We start from the raw sequence: 18776 nt of genomic DNA on the forward strand, positions 1-18776 counted from the left end.
GAATTGAAAGAATGTCAACAATGTGGTTTGGCAGGTCATTCCAATGCTGAATGGCACGGGGTAACGCGGAAGAATGGAAAGAATGTCAACTATGTCGTTTGGCAGGTCATTCCTATGCTGAATGGCGCGGGGTAACGCGGAAGAATGGAAAGAATGTCAACTATCTCGTTTGGCAGGTCATTCCAATGCTGAATGGCGCGGGGTAACGCGGAAGAATTGAAAGAATGTCAACTATGTCGTTTGGCAGGTCATTCCAATGCTGAATGGCGCGGGGTAACGCGGAAGAATTGAAAGAATGTCAACTATGTCGTTTGGCAGGTCATCCCAATGCTGAATGGCACGGGGTAACGCGGAAGAATTGATTGAATGTCAACTATGTCGTTTGGCAGGTCATTCCAATGCTGAATGGCTCGGGGTAACGCGGAAGAATTGAAATAATGTCAACTATGTCGTTTGGCAGGTCATTCCAATGCTGGATGGCGCGGGGTAACGCGGAAGAATTGAAAGAATGTCAACTATGTCGTTTGGCAGGTCATCCCAATGCTGAATGGCGCAGGGTAACGCGGAAGAATTGAAAGAATGTCAACTATGTCGTTTGGCAGGTCATCCCAATGCTGAATGGCACGGGGTAACGCGGAAGAATTGAAAGAATGTCAAATATGTCGTTTGGCAGGTCATTCCAATGCTGAATGGCGCGGGGTAACGCGGAAGGATTGAAAGAATGTGAACTACGTCGTTTGGCAGGCCATCCCAATGCTGAATGGCACGGGGTGACGCGGAAGAATTGAAAGAATGTCAAATATGTTGTTTGGCAGGTCATTCCAATGCTGAATGGCGCGGGGTAACGCGGAAGAATTGAAAGAATGTCAACTAAGTCTTTTGGCAGGTCATCCCAATGCTGAATGGCACGGGGTAACGCGGAAGAATCGAAAGAATGTCAACTACGTCGTATGGCAGGTCATCCCAATGCTGAATGGCGCGGGGTAACGCGGAAAAATTGAAAGAATGGCAACTATGTCGTTTGGCAGGTCATTCCAAAGCTGAATGGCGCGGGGTAACGCGGAAGAATTGAAAGAATGTCAACTATGTCGTTTGGCTGGTCATTCCAATGCTGAATGGCGCGGGGTAACGCGGAAGAATTGAAAGAATGTCAACTATGTCGTTTGGCAGGCCATCCCAATGCTGAATGGCGCGGGGTAACGCGGAAGAATTGAAAGAATGTCAACTATGTCGTTTGGCAGGTCATCCCAATGCTGAATGGCGCGGGGTAACGCGGAAGAATTGAAGGAATGTCAACTATGTCGTTTGGCAGGTCATTCCAATGCTGGATGGCGCGGGGTAATGCGGAAGAATTGAAAGAATGTCAACTATGTCGTTTGGCAGGTCATTCCAATGCTGAATGGCGCGGGGTAACGCGGAAGAATTGAAAGAATGTCAACTATGTCGTTTGGCAGGTCATCCCAATGCTGAATGGCACGGGGTAACGCGGAAGAATTGATAGAATGTCAACTATGTCGTTTGGCAGGTCATTCCAATGCTGAATGGCGCGGGGTAACGCGGAAGAATTGAAATAATGTCAACTATGTCGTTTGGCAGGTCATTCCAATGCTGGATGGCGCGGGGTAACGCGGAAGAATTGAAAGAATGTCAACTATGTCGTTTGGCAGGTCATCCCAATGCTGAATGGCGCAGGGTAACGCGGAAGAATTGAAAGAATGTCAACTATGTCGTTTGGCAGGTCATCCCAATGCTGAATGGCACGGGGTAACGCGGAAGAATTGAAAGAATGTCAACTATGTCGTTTGGCAGGTCATTCCAATGCTGAATGGCGCGGGGTAACGCGGAAGGATTGAAAGAATGTGAACTACGTCGTTTGGCAGGCCATCCCAATGCTGAATGGCACGGGGTAACGCGGAAGAATTGAAAGAATGTCAACTATGTTGTTTGGCAGGTCATTCCAATGCTGAATGGCGCGGGGTAACGCGGAAGAATTGAAAGAATGTCAACTAAGTCTTTTGGCAGGTCATCCCAATGCTGAATGGCACGGGGTAACGCGGAAGAATCGAAAGAATGTCAACTACGTCGTATGGCAGGTCATCCCAATGCTGAATGGCGCGGGGTAACGCGGAAAAATTGAAAGAATGTCAACTATGTCGTTTGGCAGGTCATTCCAAAGCTGAATGGCGCGGGGTAACGCGGAAGAATTGAAAGAATGTCAACTATGTCGTTTGGCAGGTCATCCCAATGCTGAATTGCACGGGGTAACGCCGAAGAATTGAAAGAATGTCAACTATGTCGTTTGGCAGGTCTTTCCAATGCTGAATGGCGCGGGGTAACGCGGAAGAATTGAAAGAATGTCAACTATGTCGTTTGGCTGGTCATTCCAATGCTGAATGGCGCGGGGTAACGCGGAAGAATTGAAAGAATGTCAACTATGTCGTTTGGCAGGCCATCCCAATGCTGAATGGTGCGGGGTAACGCGGAAGAATTGAAAGAATGTCAACTATGTCGTTTGGCAGGTCATTCCAATGCTGAATGGCGCGGGGTAACGCGGAAGAATTGAAAGAATGTCAACTATGTCGTTTGGCAGGTCATCCCAATGCTGAATGGCACGGGGTAACGCGGAAGAATTGAAAGAATGTCAACTATGTCGTTTGGCAGGTCATTCCAATGCTGAATGGCGCGGGGTAACGCGGAAGAATTGAAAGAATGTCAACTATGTCGTTTGGCAGGTCATTCCAATGCTGAATGGCGCGGGGTAACGAAGAAGAATTGAAAGAATGTCAACTATGTCGCTTGGCAAGTCATCCCAATGCTGAATGGCGCGGGGTAACGCGGAAGAATTGAAGGAATGTCAACTATGTCGTTTGGCAGGTCATTCCAATGCTGGATGGCGCGGAGTAATGCGGAAGAATTGAAAGAATGTCAACTATGTCGTTTGGCAGGTCATTCCAATGCTGAATGGCGCGGGGTAACGCGGAAGAATTGAAAGAATGTCAACTATGTCGTTTGGCAGGTCATTCCAATGCTGAACGGCACGGGGTAACGCGGAAGAATTGAAAGAATGTCAACTATGTCGTTTGGCAGGTCATTCCAATGCTGAATGGCACGGGGTAGCGCGGAAGAATTGAAAGAATGTGAACTACGTCGTTTGGCAGGTCATTCCAATGCTGAATGGTACGGGGTAACGCGGAAGAATGGAAAGAACGTCAACTATGTCGCTTGGCAGGTCATTCCAATGCTGAATGGCACGGGGTAACGCGGAAGAATTGAAAGAATGTCAACTATGTCGTTTGGCAGGCCATCCCAATGCTGAATGGCACGGGGTAACGCGGAAGAATTGAAAGAATGTCAACTATGTCGTTTTGCAGGTCATTCCAATGCTGAATGGCACGGGGTAACGCGGAAGAATTGAAAGAATGTCAACTATGTCGTTTGGCAGGTAATTCCAATGCTGAATGGCACGGGGTAACGCGGAAGAATTGAAAGAATGTGAACTACGTCGTTTGGCAGGCCATCCCAATGCTGAATGGCACGGGGTAACGCGGAAGCATTGAAAGAATGTCAACTATGTCGTTTGGCAGGTCATTCCAATGCTGAGTGGCACGGGGTAACGCGGAAGAATTGAAAGAATGTCAACTACGTCGTTTGGCAGGCCATCCCAATGCTGAATGGCACGGGGTAACGCGGAAGAATTGAAAGAATGTCAACTATGTCGTTTGGCAGGTCATTCCAATGCTGAATGGGACGGGGTAACGCGGAAGAATTGAAAGAATGTCAACTATGTCGTTTGGCAGGTCATTCCAATGCTGAATGGCACGGGGTAACGCGGAAGAATTGAAAGAATGTCAACAATGTGGTTTGGCAGGTCATTCCAATGCTGAATGGCACGGGGTAACGCGGAAGAATGGAAAGAATGTCAACTATGTCGTTTGGCAGGTCATTCCTATGCTGAATGGCGCGGGGTAACGCGGAAGAATGGAAAGAATGTCAACTATCTCGTTTGGCAGGTCATTCCAATGCTGAATGGCGCGGGGTAACGCGGAAGAATTGAAAGAATGTCAACTATGTCGTTTGGCAGGTCATTCCAATGCTGAATGGCGCGGAGTAACGCGGAAGAATTGAAAGAATTTCAACTATGTCGTTTGGCAGGTCATCCCAATGCTGAATGGCACGGGGTAACGCGGAAGAATTGATTGAATGTCAACTATGTCGTTTGGCAGGTCATTCCAATGCTGAATGGCGCGGGGTAACGCGGAAGAATTGAAATAATGTCAACTATGTCGTTTGGCAGGTCATCCCAATGCTGAATGGCGCAGGGTAACGCGGAAGAATTGAAAGAATGTCAACTATGTCGTTTGGCAGGTCATCCCAATGCTGAATGGCACGGGGTAACGCGGAAGAATTGAAAGAATGTCAACTATGTCGTTTGGCAGGTCATTCCAATGCTGAATGGCGCGGGGTAACGCGGAAGGATTGAAAGAATGTGAACTACGTCGTTTGGCAGGCCATCCCAATGCTGAATGGCACGGGGTAACGCGGAAGAATTGAAAGAATGTCAACTATGTTGTTTGGCAGGTCATTCCAATGCTGAATGGCGCGGGGTAACGCGGAAGAATTGAAAGAATGTCAACTAAGTCTTTTGGCAGGTCATCCCAATGCTGAATGGCACGGGGTAACGCGGAAGAATCGAAAGAATGTCAACTACGTCGTATGGCAGGTCATCCCAATGCTGAATGGCGCGGGGTAACGCGGAAAAATTGAAAGAATGTCAACTATGTCGTTTGGCAGGTCATTCCAATGCTGAACGGCACGGGGTAACGCGGAAGAATTGAAAGAATGTCAACTATGTCGTTTGGCAGGTCATTCCAATGCTGAATGGCACGGGGTAGCGCGGAAGAATTGAAAGAATGTGAACTACGTCGTTTGGCAGGTCATTCCAATGCTGAATGGTACGGGGTAACGCGGAAGAATGGAAAGAACGTCAACTATGTCGCTTGGCAGGTCATTCCAATGCTGAATGGCACGGGGTAACGCGGAAGAATTGAAAGAATGTCAACTATGTCGTTTGGCAGGCCATCCCAATGCTGAATGGCACGGGGTAACGCGGAAGAATTGAAAGAATGTCAACTATGTCGTTTTGCAGGTCATTCCAATGTTGAATGGCACGGGGTAACGCGGAAGAATTGAAAGAATGTCAACTATGTCGTTTGGCAGGTAATTCCAATGCTGAATGGCACGGGGTAACGCGGAAGATTTGAAAGAATGTGAACTACGTCGTTTGGCAGGCCATCCCAATGCTGAATGGCACGGGGTAACGCGGAAGCATTGAAAGAATGTCAACTATGTCGTTTGGCAGGTCATTCCAATGCTGAGTGGCACGGGGTAACGCGGAAGAATTGAAAGAATGTCAACTACGTCGTTTGGCAGGCCATCCCAATGCTGAATGGCACGGGGTAACGCGGAAGAATTGAAAGAATGTCAACTATGTCGTTTGGCAGGTCATTCCAATGCTGAATGGGACGGGGTAACGCGGAAGAATTGAAAGAATGTCAACTATGTCGTTTGGCAGGTCATTCCAATGCTGAATGGCACGGGGTAACGCGGAAGAATTGAAAGAATGTCAACAATGTGGTTTGGCAGGTCATTCCAATGCTGAATGGCACGGGGTAACGCGGAAGAATGGAAAGAATGTCAACTATGTCGTTTGGCAGGTCATTCCTATGCTGAATGGCGCGGGGTAACGCGGAAGAATGGAAAGAATGTCAACTATCTCGTTTGGCAGGTCATTCCAATGCTGAATGGCGCGGGGTAACGCGGAAGAATTGAAAGAATGTCAACTATGTCGTTTGGCAGGTCATTCCAATGCTGAATGGCGCGGAGTAACGCGGAAGAATTGAAAGAATTTCAACTATGTCGTTTGGCAGGTCATCCCAATGCTGAATGGCACGGGGTAACGCGGAAGAATTGATTGAATGTCAACTATGTCGTTTGGCAGGTCATTCCAATGCTGAATGGCGCGGGGTAACGCGGAAGAATTGAAAGAATGTCAACTATGTCGTTTGGCAGGTCATCCCAATGCTGAATGGCGCAGGGTAACGCGGAAGAATTGAAAGAATGTCAACTATGTCGTTTGGCAGGTCATCCCAATGCTGAATGGCACGGGGTAACGCGGAAGAATTGAAAGAATGTCAACTATGTCGTTTGGCAGGTCATTCCAATGCTGAATGGCGCGGGGTAACGCGGAAGGATTGAAAGAATGTGAACTACGTCGTTTGGCAGGCCATCCCAATGCTGAATGGCACGGGGTAACGCGGAAGAATTGAAAGAATGTCAACTATGTTGTTTGGCAGGTCATTCCAATGCTGAATGGCGCGGGGTAACGCGGAAGAATTGAAAGAATGTCAACTAAGTCTTTTGGCAGGTCATCCCAATGCTGAATGGCACGGGGTAACGCGGAAGAATCGAAAGAATGTCAACTACGTCGTATGGCAGGTCATCCCAATGCTGAATAGCGCGGGGTAACGCGGAAAAATTGAAAGAATGTCAACTATGTCGTTTGGCAGGTCATTCCAAAGCTGAATGGCGCGGGGTAACGCGGAAGAATTGAAAGAATGTCAACTATGTCGTTTGGCAGGTCATCCCAATGCTGAATTGCACGGGGTAACGCCGAAGAATTGAAAGAATGTCAACTATGTCGTTTGGCAGGTCTTTCCAATGCTGAATGGCGCGGGGTAACGCGGAAGAATTGAAAGAATGTCAACTATGTCGTTTGGCTGGTCATTCCAATGCTGAATGGCGCGGGGTAACGCGGAAGAATTGAAAGAATGTCAACTATGTCGTTTGGCAGGCCATCCCAATGCTGAATGGTGCGGGGTAACGCGGAAGAATTGAAAGAATGTCAACTATGTCGTTTGGCAGGTCATTCCAATGCTGAATGGCGCGGGGTAACGCGGAAGAATTGAAAGAATGTCAACTATGTCGTTTGGCAGGTCATCCCAATGCTGAATGGCACGGGGTAACGCGGAAGAATTGAAAGAATGTCAACTATGTCGTTTGGCAGGTCATTCCAATGCTGAATGGCGCGGGGTAACGCGGAAGAATTGAAGAATGTCAACTATGTCGTTTGGCAGGTCATTCCAATGCTGAATGGCGCGGGGTAACGAAGAAGAATTGAAAGAATGTCAACTATGTCGCTTGGCAAGTCATCCCAATGCTGAATGGCGCGGGGTAACGCGGAAGAATTGAAGGAATGTCAACTATGTCGTTTGGCAGGTCATTCCAATGCTGGATGGCGCGGAGTAATGCGGAAGAATTGAAAGAATGTCAACTATGTCGTTTGGCAGGTCATTCCAATGCTGAATGGCGCGGGGTAACGCGGAAGAATTGAAAGAATGTCAACTATGTCGTTTGGCAGGTCATTCCAATGCTGAACGGCACGGGGTAACGCGGAAGAATTGAAAGAATGTCAACTATGTCGTTTGGCAGGTCATTCCAATGCTGAATGGCACGGGGTAGCGCGGAAGAATTGAAAGAATGTGAACTACGTCGTTTGGCAGGTCATTCCAATGCTGAATGGTACGGGGTAACGCGGAAGAATGGAAAGAACGTCAACTATGTCGCTTGGCAGGTCATTCCAATGCTGAATGGCACGGGGTAACGCGGAAGAATTGAAAGAATGTCAACTATGTCGTTTGGCAGGCCATCCCAATGCTGAATGGCACGGGGTAACGCGGAAGAATTGAAAGAATGTCAACTATGTCGTTTTGCAGGTCATTCCAATGCTGAATGGCACGGGGTAACGCGGAAGAATTGAAAGAATGTCAACTATGTCGTTTGGCAGGTAATTCCAATGCTGAATGGCACGGGGTAACGCGGAAGAATTGAAAGAATGTGAACTACGTCGTTTGGCAGGCCATCCCAATGCTGAATGGCACGGGGTAACGCGGAAGCATTGAAAGAATGTCAACTATGTCGTTTGGCAGGTCATTCCAATGCTGAGTGGCACGGGGTAACGCGGAAGAATTGAAAGAATGTCAACTACGTCGTTTGGCAGGCCATCCCAATGCTGAATGGCACGGGGTAACGCGGAAGAATTGAAAGAATGTCAACTATGTCGTTTGGCAGGTCATTCCAATGCTGAATGGGACGGGGTAACGCGGAAGAATTGAAAGAATGTCAACTTTGTCGTTTGGCAGGTCATTCCAATGCTGAATGGCACGGGGTAACGCGGAAGAATTGAAAGAATGTCAACAATGTGGTTTGGCAGGTCATTCCAATGCTGAATGGCACGGGGTAACGCGGAAGAATGGAAAGAATGTCAACTATGTCGTTTGGCAGGTCATTCCTATGCTGAATGGCGCGGGGTAACGCGGAAGAATGGAAAGAATGTCAACTATCTCGTTTGGCAGGTCATTCCAATGCTGAATGGCGCGGGGTAACGCGGAAGAATTGAAAGAATGTCAACTATGTCGTTTGGCAGGTCATTCCAATGCTGAATGGCGCGGAGTAACGCGGAAGAATTGAAAGAATTTCAACTATGTCGTTTGGCAGGTCATCCCAATGCTGAATGGCACGGGGTAACGCGGAAGAATTGATTGAATGTCAACTATGTCGTTTGGCAGGTCATTCCAATGCTGAATGGCGCGGGGTAACGCGGAAGAATTGAAATAATGTCAACTATGTCGTTTGGCAGGTCATTCCAATGCTGGATGGCGTGGGGTAACGCGGAAGAATTGAAAGAATGTCAACTATGTCGTTTGGCAGGTCATCCCAATGCTGAATGGCGCAGGGTAACGCGGAAGAATTGAAAGAATGTCAACTATGTCGTTTGGCAGGTCATCCCAATGCTGAATGGCACGGGGTAACGCGGAAGAATTGAAAGAATGTCAAATATGTCGTTTGGCAGGTCATTCCAATGCTGAATGGCGCGGGGTAACGCGGAAGGATTGAAAGAATGTGAACTACGTCGTTTGGCAGGCCATCCCAATGCTGAATGGCACGGGGTAACGCGGAAGAATTGAAAGAATGTCAAATATGTTGTTTGGCAGGTCATTCCAATGCTGAATGGCGCGGGGTAACGCGGAAGAATTGAAAGAATGTCAACTAAGTCTTTTGGCAGGTCATCCCAATGCTGAATGGCACGGGGTAACGCGGAAGAATCGAAAGAATGTCAACTACGTCGTATGGCAGGTCATCCCAATGCTGAATGGCGCGGGGTAACGCGGAAAAATTGAAAGAATGGCAACTATGTCGTTTGGCAGGTCATTCCAAAGCTGAATGGCGCGGGGTAACGCGGAAGAATTGAAAGAATGTCAACTATGTCGTTTCGCAGGTCATCCCGATGCTGAATTGTACGGGGTAACGCCGAAGAATTGAAGGAATGTCAACTATGTCGTTTGGCAGGTCATTCCAATGCTGAATGGCGCGGGGTAACGCGGAAGAATTGAAAGAATGTCAACTATGTCGTTTGGCTGGTCATTCCAATGCTGAATGGCGCGGGGTAACGCGGAAGAATTGAAAGAATGTCAACTATGTCGTTTGGCAGGCCATCCCAATGCTGAATGGCGCGGGGTAACGCGGAAGAATTGAAAGAATGTCAACTATGTCGTTTGGCCGGTCATTCCAATGCTGAATGGCGCGGGGTAACGCGGAAGAATTGAAAGAATGTCAACTATGTCGTTTGGCAGGTCATCCCAATGCTGAATGGCACGGCGTAACGCGGAAGAATTGAAAGAATGTCAACTATGTCGTTTGGCAGGTCATTCCAATGCTGAATGGCGCGGGGTAACGCGGAAGAATTGAAAGAATGTCAACTATGTCGTTTGGCAGGTCATTCCAATGCTGAATGGCGCGGGGTAACGAGGAAGAATTGAAAGAATGTCAACTATGTCGCTTGGCAGGTCATCCCAATGCTGAATGGCGCGGGGTAACGCGGAAGAATTGAAGGAATGTCAACTATGTCGTTTGGCAGGTCATTCCAATGCTGGATGGCGCGGGGTAATGCGGAAGAATTGAAAGAATGTCAACTATGTCGTTTGGCAGGTCATTCCAATGCTGAATGGCGCGGGGTAACGCGGAAGAATTGAAAGAATGTCAACTATGTCGTTTGGCAGGTCATTCCAATGTTGAATGGCACGGGGTAACGCGGAAGAATTGAAAGAATGTCAACTATGTCGTTTGGCAGGTCATTCCAATGCTGAATGGCACGGGGTAACGCGGAAGAATTGAAAGAATGTGAACTACGTCGTTTGGCAGGTCATTCCAATGCTGAATGGCACGGGGTAACGCGGAAGAATGGAAAGAATGTCAATTATGTCGCTTGGCAGGTCATTCCAATGCTGAATGGCACGGGGTAACGCGGAAGAATTGAAAGAATGTCAACTATGTCGTTTGGCAGGCCATCCCAATGCTGAATGGCACGGGGTAACGCGGAAGAATTGAAAGAATGTCAACTATGTCGTTTTGCAGGTCATTCCAATGCTGAATGGCACGGGGTAATGCGGAAGAATTGAAAGAATGTCAACTATGTCGTTTGGCAGGTAATTCCAATGCTGAATGGCACGGGGTAACGCGGAAGAATTGAAAGAATGTGAACTACGTCGTTTGGCAGGCCATCCCAATGCTGAATGGCACGGGGTAACGCGGAAGAATTGAAAGAATGTCAACTATGTCGTTTGGCAGGTCATTCCAATGCTGAGTGGCACGGGGTAACGCGGAAGAATTGAAAGAATGTCAACTACGTCGTTTGGCAGGCCATCCCAATGCTGAATGGCACGGGGTAACGCGGAAGAATTGAAAGAATGTCAACTATGTCGTTTGGCAGGTCATTCCAATGCTGAATGGCACGGGGTAACGCGGAAGAATTGAAAGAATGTCAACTATGTCGTTTGGCAGGTCATTCCAATGCTGAATGGCACGGGGTAACGCGGAAGAATTGAAAGAATGTCAACAATGTGGTTTGGCAGGTCATTCCAATGCTGAATGGCACGGGGTAACGCGGAAGAATGGAAAGAATGTCAACTATGTCGTTTGGCAGGTCATTCCTATGCTGAATGGCGCGGGGTAACGCGGAAGAATGGAAAGAATGTCAACTATGTCGTTTGGCAGGTCATTCCAATGCTGAATGGCGCGGGGTAACGCGGAAGAATTGAAAGAATGTCAACTATGTCGTTTGGCAGGTCATCCCAATGCTGAATGGCGCGGGGTAACGCGGAAGAATTGAAAGAATGTCAACTATGTCGTTTGGCAGGTCATTCCAATGCTGAATGGGGCGGGGTAACGCGGAAGAATTGAAAGAATGTCAACTATGTCGTTTGGCAGGTCATCCCAATGCTGAATGGCACGGGGTAACGCGGAAGAATTGAAAGAATGTCAACTATGTCGTTTGGCAGGTCATTCCAATGCTGAATGGCACGGGGTAACGCGGAAGAATTGAAAGAAGGTCAACTATGTCGTTTGGCAGGTCATCCCAATGCTGAATGGCGCGGGGTAACGCGGAAGAATTGAAAGAATGTCAACTATGTCGTTTGGCAGGTCATTCCAATGCTGAATGGCGCGGGGTAACGCGGAAGAATTGAAAGAATGTCAACAATGTGGTTTGGCAGGTCATTCCAATGCTGAATGGCACGGGGTAACGCGGAAGAATGGAAAGAATGTCAACTATGTCGTTTGGCAGGTCATTCCAATGCTGAATGGCGCGGGGTAACGCGGAAGAATTGAAAGAATGTCAACTATGTCGTTTGGCAGGTCATTCCAATGCTGAATGGCGCGGGGTAACGCGGAAGAATTGAAAGAAGGTCAACTATGTCGTTTGGCAGGTCATCCCAATGCTGAATGGCACGGGGTAACGCGGAAGAATTGAAAGAATGTCAACAATGTGGTTTGGCTGGTCATTCCAATGCTGAATGGCGCGGGGTAACGCGGAAGAATTGAAAGAATGTCAACTATGTCGTTTGGCAGGCCATCCCAATGCTGAATGGCGCGGGGTAACGCGGAAGAATTGAAAGAATGTCAACTATGTCGTTTGGCCGGTCATTCCAATGCTGAATGGCGCGGGGTAACGCGGAAGAATTGAAAGAATGTCAACTATGTCGTTTGGCAGGTCATCCCAATGCTGAATGGCACGGGGTAACGCGGAAGAATTGAAAGAATGTCAACTATGTCGTTTGGCAGGTCATTCCAATGCTGAATGGCGCGGGGTAACGCGGAAGAATTGAAAGAATGTCAACTATGTCGTTTGGCAGGTCATTCCAATGCTGAATGGTGCGGGGTAACGAGGAAGAATTGAAAGAATGTCAACTATGTCGCTTGGCAGGTCATCCCAATGCTGAATGGCGCGGGGTAACGCGGAAGAATTGAAGGAATGTCAACTATGTCGTTTGGCAGGTCATTCCAATGCTGGATGGCGCGGGGTAATGCGGAAGAATTGAAAGAATGTCAACTATGTCGTTTGGCAGGTCATTCCAATGCTGAATGGCGCGGGGTAACGCGGAAGAATTGAAAGAATGTCAACTATGTCGTTTGGCAGGTCATTCCAATGCTGAATGGCACGGGGTAACGCGGAAGAATTGAAAGAATGTGAACTATGTCGTTTGGCAGGTCATTCCAATGCTGAATGGCACGGGGTAACGCGGAAGAATTGAAAGAATGTGAACTACGTCGTTTGGCAGGTCATTCCAATGCTTAATGGCACGGGGTAACGCGGAAGAATGGAAAGAATGTCAACTATGTCGCTTGGCAGGTCATTCCAATGCTGAATGGCACGGGGTAACGCGGAAGAATTGAAAGAATGTCAACTATGTCGTTTGGCAGGCCATCCCAATGCTGAATGGCACGGGGTAACGCGGAAGAATTGAAAGAATGTCAACTATGTCGTTTTGCAGGTCATTCCAATGCTGAATGGCACGGGGTAACGCGGAAGAATTGAAAGAATGTCAACTATGTCGTTTGGCAGGTAATTCCAATGCTGAATGGCACGGGGTAACGCGGAAGAATTGAAAGAATGTGAACTACGTCGTTTGGCAGGCCATCCCAATGCTGAATGGCACGGGGTAACGCGGAAGAATTGAAAGAATGTCAACTATGTCGTTTGGCAGGTCATTCCAATGCTGAGTGGCACGGGGTAACGCGGAAGAATTGAAAGAATGTCAACTACGTCGTTTGGCAGGCCATCCCAATGCTGAATGGCACGGGGTAACGCGGAAGAATTGAAAGAATGTCAACTATGTCGTTTGGCAGGTCATTCCAATGCTGAATGGCACGGGGTAACGCGGAAGAATTGAAAGAATGTCAACTATGTCGTTTGGCAGGTCATTCCAATGCTGAATGGCACGGGGTGACGCGGAAGAATTGAAAGAATGTCAACAATGTGGTTTGGCAGGTCATTCCAATGCTGAATGGCACGGGGTAACGCGGAAGAATGGAAAGAATGTCAACTATGTCGTTTGGCAGGTCATTCCTATGCTGAATGGCGCGGGGTAACGCGGAAGAATGGAAAGAATGTCAACTATGTCGTTTGGCAGGTCATTCCAATGCTGAATGGCGCGGGGTAACGCGGAAGAATTGAAAGAATGTCAACTATGTCGTTTGGCAGGTCATCCCAATGCTGAATGGCGCGGGGTAACGCGGAAGAATTGAAAGAATGTCAACTATGTCGTTTGGCAGGTCATTCCAATGCTGAATGGGGCGGGGTAACGCGGAAGAATTGAAAGAATGTCAACTATGTCGTTTGGCAGGTCATCGCAATGCTGAATGGCACGGGGTAACGCGGAAGAATTGAAAGAATGTCAACTATGTCGTTTGGCAGGTCATTCCAATGCTGAATGGCACGGGGTAACGCGGAAGAATTGAAAGAAGGTCAACTATGTCGTTTGGCAGGTCATCCCAATGCTGAATGGCGCGGGGTAACGCGGAAGAATTGAAAGAATGTCAACTATGTCGTTTGGCAGGTCATTCCAATGGTGAATGGCGCGGGGTAACGCGGAAGAATTGAAAGAATGTCAACAATGTGGTTTGGCAGGTCATTCTAATGCTGAATGGCACGGGGTAACGCGGAAGAATGGAAAGAATGTCAACTATGTCGTTTGGCAGGTCATTCCAATGCTGAACGGCGCGGGGTAATGCGGAAGAATTGAAAGAATGTCAACTATGTCGTTTGGCAGGTCATCCCAATGCTGAATGGCGCGGGGTAACGCGGAAGAATTGAAATAATGTCAACTATGTCGTTTGGCAGGTCATCCCAATGCTGAATGGCACGGGGTAACGCGGAAGAATTGAAAGAATGTCAACTATGTCGTTTGGCAGGTCATCCCAATGCTGAATGGCGCGGGGTAACGCGGAAGAATTGAAAGAATGTCAACTATGTCGTTTGGCAGGTCATTCCAATGATGAATGGCGCGGGGTAACGCGGAAGAATTGAAAGAAGGTCAACTATGTCGTTTGGCAGGTCATCCCAATGCTGAATGGCACGGGGTAACGCGGAAGAATTGAAAGAATGTCAACTTTGTCGTTTGGCAGGTCATTCCAATGCTGAATGGCGCGGGGAAACGCGGAAGAATTGAAAGAATGTCAACTATGTCGTTTGGCTGGTCATTCCAATGCTGAATGGCGCGGGGTAACGCGGAAGAATTGAAAGAATGTCAACTATGTCGTTTGGCTGGTCATTCCAATGCTGAATGGCGCGGGGTAACGCGGAAGAATTGAAAGAATGTCAACTATGTCGTTTGGCAGGCCATCCCAATGCTGAATGGTGCGGGGTAACGCGGAAGAATTGAAAGAATGTCAGCTATGCCGTTTGGCAGGTCATTCCAATGCGGAATGGCGCGGGGTAACGCGGATGAATTGAAAGAATGTCAACTATGTCATTTGGCAGGTCATCCCAATGCTGAATGGCACGGGGTGACGCGGAAGAATTGAAAGAATGTCAACTATGTCGTTTGGCAGGTCATTCCAATGCTGAATGGCGCGGGGTAACGCGGAAGAATTGAAAGAATGTCAACTATGTGGTTTGGCAGGTCATTCCAATGCTGAATGGCGCGGGGTAACGCGGAAGAATTGAAAGAATGTCAACTATGTGGTTTGGCAGGTCATTCCAATGCTGAATGGCGCGGGGTAATGCGGAAGAATTGAAAGAATATCAACTACGTCGTTTGGCAGGTCATTCCAATGCTGAATGGCGCGGGGTAACGCGGAAGAATTGAAAGAATGTCAACTATGTCGTTTGGCAGGTCATTCCAATGCTGAATGGCGCGGGGTAACGAGGAAGAATTGAAAGAATGTCAACTATGTCGCTTGGCAGGTCATCCCAATGCTGAATGGCGCGGGGTAACGCGGAAGAATTGAAGGAATGTCAACTATGTCGTTTGGCAGGTCATTCCAATGCTGGATGGCGCGGGGTAATGCGGAAGAATTGAAAGAATGTCAACTATGTCGTTTGGCAGGTCATTCCAATGCTGAATGGCGCGGGGTAACGCGGAAGAATTGAAAGAATGTCAACTATGTCGTTTGGCAGGTCATTCCAATGTTGCATGGCACGGGGTAACGCGGAAGAATTGAAAGAATGTCAACTATGTCGTTTGGCAGGTCATTCCAATGCTGAATGGCACGGGGTAACGCGGAAGAATTGAAAGAATGTGAACTACGTCGTTTGGCAGGTCATTCCAATGCTGAATGGCACGGGGTAACGCGGAAGAATGGAAAGAATGTCAACTATGTCGCTTGGCAGGTCATTCCAATGCTGAATGGCACGGGGTAACGCGGAAGAATTGAAAGAATGTCAACTATGTCGTTTGGCAGGCCATCCCAATGCTGAATGGCACGGGGTAACGCGGAAGAATTGAAAGAATGTGAACTATGTCGTTTTGCAGGTCATTCCAATGCTGAATGGCACGGGGTAATGCGGAAGAATTGAAAGAATGTCAACTATGTCGTTTGGCAGGTAATTCCAATGCTGAATGGCACGGGGTAACGCGGAAGAATTGAAAGAATGTGAACTACGTCGTTTGGCAGGCCATCCCAATGCTGAATGGCACGGGGTAACGCGGAAGAATTGAAAGAATGTCAACTATGTCGTTTGGCAGGTCATTCCAATGCTGAGTGGCACGGGGTAACGCGGAAGAATTGAAAGAATGTCAACTACGTCGTTTGGCAGGCCATCCCAATGCTGAATGGCACGGGGTAACGCGGAAGAATTGAAAGAATGTCAACTATGTCGTTTGGCAGGTCATTCCAATGCTGAATGGCACGGGGTAACGCGGAAGAATTGAAAGAATGTCAACTATGTCGTTTGGCAGGTCATTCCAATGCTGAATGGCACGGGGTAACGCGGAAGAATTGAAAGAATGTCAACAATGTGGTTTGGCAGGTCATTCCAATGCTGAATGGCACGGGGTAACGCGGAAGAATGGAAAGAATGTCAACTATGTCGTTTGGCAGGTCATTCCTATGCTGAATGGCGCGGGGTAACGCGGAAGAATGGAAAGAATGTCAACTATGTCGTTTGGCAGGTCATTCCAATGCTGAATGGCGCGGGGTAACGCGTAAGAATTGAAAGAATGTCAACTATGTCGTTTGGCAGGTCATCCCAATGCTGAATGGCGCGGGGTAACGCGGAAGAATTGAAAGAATGTCAACTATGTCGTTTGGCAGGTCATTCCAATGCTGAATGGGGCGGGGTAACGCGGAAGAATTGAAAGAATGTCAACTATGTCGTTTGGCAGGTCATTCCAATGCTGAATGGCACGGGGTAACGCGGAAGAATGGAAAGAATGTCAATTATGTCGCTTGGCAGGTCATTCCAATGCTGAATGGCACGGGGTAACGCGGAAGAATTGAAAGAATGTCAACTATGTCGTTTGGCAGGCCATCCCAATGCTGAATGGCACGGGGTAACGCGGAAGAATTGAAAGAATGTCAACTATGTCGTTTTGCAGGTCATTCCAATGCTGAATGGCACGGGGTAATGCGGAAGAATTGAAAGAATGTCAACTATGTCGTTTGGCAGGTAATTCCAATGCTGAATGGCACGGGGTAACGCGGAAGAATTGAAAGAATGTGAACTACGTCGTTTGGCAGGCCATCCCAATGCTGAATGGCACGGGGTAACGCGGAAGAATTGAAAGAATGTCAACTATGTCGTTTGGCAGGTCATTCCAATGCTGAGTGGCACGGGGTAACGCGGAAGAATTGAAAGAATGTCAACTACGTCGTTTGGCAGGCCATCCCAATGCTGAATGGCACGGGGTAACGCGGAAGAATTGAAAGAATGTCAACTATGTCGTTTGGCCGGTCATTCCAATGCTGAATGGCGCGGGGTAACGCGGAAGAATTGAAAGAATGTCAACTATGTCGTTTGGCAGGTCATCCCAATGCTGAATGGCACGGCGTAACGCGGAAGAATTGAAAGAATGTCAACTATGTCGTTTGGCAGGTCATTCCAATGCTGAATGGCGCGGGGTAACGCGGAAGAATTGAAAGAATGTCAACTATGTCGTTTGGCAGGTCATTCCAATGCTGAATGGCGCGGGGTAACGAGGAAGAATTGAAAGAATGTCAACTATGTCGCTTGGCAGGTCATCCCAATGCTGAATGGCGCGGGGTAACGCGGAAGAATTGAAGGAATGTCAACTATGTCGTTTGGCAGGTCATTCCAATGCTGGATGGCGCGGGGTAATGCGGAAGAATTGAAAGAATGTCAACTATGTCGTTTGGCAGGTCATTCCAATGCTGAATGGCGCGGGGTAACGCGGAAGAATTGAAAGAATGTCAACTATGTCGTTTGGCAGGTCATTCCAATGTTGAATGGCACGGGGTAACGCGGAAGAATTGAAAGAATGTCAACTATGTCGTTTGGCAGGTCATTCCAATGCTGAATGGCACGGGGTAACGCGGAAGAATTGAAAGAATGTGAACTACGTCGTTTGGCAGGTCATTCCAATGCTGAATGGCACGGGGTAACGCGGAAGAATGGAAAGAATGTCAATTATGTCGCTTGGCAGGTCATTCCAATGCTGAATGGCACGGGGTAACGCGGAAGAATTGAAAGAATGTCAACTATGTCGTTTGGCAGGCCATCCCAATGCTGAATGGCACGGGGTAACGCGGAAGAATTGAAAGAATGTCAACTATGTCGTTTTGCAGGTCATTCCAATGCTGAATGGCACGGGGTAATGCGGAAGAATTGAAAGAATGTCAACTATGTCGTTTGGCAGGTAATTCCAATGCTGAATGGCACGGGGTAACGCGGAAGAATTGAAAGAATGTGAACTACGTCGTTTGGCAGGCCATCCCAATGCTGAATGGCACGGGGTAACGCGGAAGAATTGAAAGAATGTCAACTATGTCGTTTGGCAGGTCATTCCAATGCTGAGTGGCACGGGGTAACGCGGAAGAATTGAAAGAATGTCAACTACGTCGTTTGGCAGGCCATCCCAATGCTGAATGGCACGGGGTAACGCGGAAGAATTGAAAGAATGTCAACTATGTCGTTTGGCAGGTCATTCCAATGCTGAATGGCACGGGGTAACGCGGAAGAATTGAAAGAATGTCAACTATGTCGTTTGGCAGGTCATTCCAATGCTGAATGGCACGGGGTAACGCGGAAGAATTGAAAGAATGTCAACAATGTGGTTTGGCAGGTCATTCCAATGCTGAATGGCACGGGGTAACGCGGAAGAATGGAAAGAATGTCAACTATGTCGTTTGGCAGGTCATTCCTATGCTGAATGGCGCGGGGTAACGCGGAAGAATGGAAAGAATGTCAACTATGTCGTTTGGCA

The sequence above is a fragment of the Dermacentor albipictus genome, chromosome 5, assembly GCF_038994185.2.
Source record: "Dermacentor albipictus isolate Rhodes 1998 colony chromosome 5, USDA_Dalb.pri_finalv2, whole genome shotgun sequence".
In the NCBI taxonomy this organism is placed as follows: domain Eukaryota; kingdom Metazoa; phylum Arthropoda; class Arachnida; order Ixodida; family Ixodidae; genus Dermacentor; species Dermacentor albipictus.